This window comes from Meleagris gallopavo, chromosome Z, assembly GCF_000146605.3.
Source record: "Meleagris gallopavo isolate NT-WF06-2002-E0010 breed Aviagen turkey brand Nicholas breeding stock chromosome Z, Turkey_5.1, whole genome shotgun sequence".
NCBI lineage: Eukaryota > Metazoa > Chordata > Aves > Galliformes > Phasianidae > Meleagris > Meleagris gallopavo.
Genome location: NC_015041.2, coordinates 15,394,979 through 15,397,295, shown reverse-complemented (window position 1 = coordinate 15,397,295; position 2,317 = coordinate 15,394,979). Strand labels below are relative to the sequence as shown.

The 2,317-nt window shown below is 33.5% G+C and overlaps 1 protein-coding gene across 1 annotated transcript in view; it reads right to left on the bottom strand.

The window, feature by feature from the left end:
• The window catches only part of LOC104914891 (exosome RNA helicase MTR4-like), a 20,807-nt gene that overhangs the window by 16,580 nt on the left and 1,910 nt on the right, over positions 1 to 2,317 (bottom strand). The gene's annotated exons all lie outside the window — the stretch shown is intronic.

Here is a 2,317-nt window from a genome sequence, read left to right as displayed (position 1 = left end):
TGTTACACTTTCTAAAGCTGAAATACACAAAAAATAACACTGGTGGCAAAGGCTTACTATTAATCCTTTCTGCAGACAGATAGCTTCACGTATTGAAACAATTTTTTGTCACATCACTTGTGTTCCAGATAATTTGTTCTAATAATTGAAATGTCTTCTCAATATCTCACCACTTTCAGTCCTACATCTATTCCTGATCAGCATAAATCTACTTATTTTTATGTTAGTGTTGCTTCTCACACAAAATAGAATTTTTCTTTGTAACTGGGAGTCTGAAAGGAGCTGAGCTATATGCGACAAGGAGCAGCTATCTAGAACAGACAATCTAACAATGCTGCATCAATAATTATGGAACAACGATTTGGGCTCCTGCAAATCTGAGAAACTTTCCAATGCATTACTGCACTGTGGACATAAAATAGGCAGGAACTTAAAGTGAAATGTATTAAACGCTCAGAATTGCTGCCCTATCCATTTGGCTATTATAATAAAATAACCTAAGAAAGTTAGTACTTTGAACGAAGTACAAAAAGATCAGATGGGTTTCTCACAGCAGCATAGCAGGTGCAGTGCTGTCAACTCAGTCAATGAAGGCCCTGCCAACGAGCCAGATGTGGCCAGCGGAATACTGCAGCTTGACACTGGGGCATTTTATGTTCCATACACACGTGACGAGGAGAGCATAAGTCTATATTTTATCTGGACAAATGTTTTCTTTCAATTTTTCAGTCCATCTAGTTTGTCCTGAGAAGTAAGTAGAAGCAAAGCAATGATAAACTCAATTTCAACTCTCTAAAACCTATACTAGCACATTTTCTTTCAGTATACAAGTTACTCATTTCCACAATTAGCTTAAGATTTTTGACTTTTAGAGAAATAACAGATTACCACAGTTCAGGATCTCAATTAGCATGTATTCTTACAGAGACTTGTATAGCCAAATGCCAACTAGAGAGATGCTGCTCGAGTTTCAAAGGCCATCTAATATCAAGAAGCAGCTTTTCATTTCTAACCTAAACTAATATAATGTAGTCGAGAATTTCTCGTCCAGACTCCCTTCTCCCTCCCTCAAAAATTCTCATAAAATACTTAATTCTATGCAAATGTAAAACTATAATTTATTGTCCTCAGAAAGCTCTCCAACAGTACTATAAGAATTTAGTTTTGTGGATTAGAGCAAGTCATCAGTTTATGAAATATGCAGCAGTCAAACAAACACTAAGGATAAACAAAAAACCTAGTTACATTGCAGAAGACAAATGCATGTCACTGAGTTCAAGAAATATTTACAAATATCTTGCATAAGAACACCATCTAGGATTTGAACTTTGGATTTTAGGCTCGAAGTACTGTACACAACATTGCAAAGAACAGTGTTATAGCCAAACAGCACAGCTGCTGTATTACTGTTGGTACATACACAAAGCCCTTAATTAACTGATCATAGTGTTAAGCAGCAGATAACATTATTTCTTAGATGTTTTACTCTAGCATTCAAGAAATGCTTGGAATCAGATATACAAAAGGGTTAAAGAGCTACTATATAGATTTTGTTATGTAAGTGTCCTATCATTCTCAATAAGGATCTTTAATCCAAATTTCTCCATATAAATCTTTAGCTTGTCCTGGAGCAAAGACAAAAAATTTGATGTGGCAGCAAAAAACCACTACAAAACACAGTCATCATCTTCCCACAGATAAACATTGGTCATCACTAAGCAAATTCTAATTTAAGTGCACTTAATGTTGAGTACAGGATGAATACTGTAGAAAATGTAGTTGGCGTGCATCCTTGGTCTGTCTTGTATTTAAAAAAGAAAAAATGTATTTATTTTTAAATACTGTACTGCTCATTTCAAACTGTTGCTTTTACTACCTTTTCAGCAACTGACTGAAGAGTTACAGAAGCTTTAAAAGCCATCAGTACAATCATTACAGTCCTTTCCAATCTTTTTAAAAGAAAATTTCAATTCAGTCCTTGCTTTCTGATGAAGCAGTGTGACAAATTAATGAAATGTGTAAATTTAGGTAGATCAGTGGAGAATAACCAAGACATAATATAGACACAGAAGAAGTCTGCAGCATTTTCTCCCTTTTTGTTTCTTCATAATTCAAAAGAAACAAAAAAGCTTGTAGTTGCAATAATGGAAATGTTCCTTATTATTCCCTTAAAATCCAGAAAAAAATATATAGATGGTATCAAAATTATAAGGAAATCATAAAATATTTACATTTTATAATACTTTCCTTATATTTGATAATATCTTATATTGAGTTCTATAGTTTTCAAACAAGTGAAATTATAAATGTAAAAAAA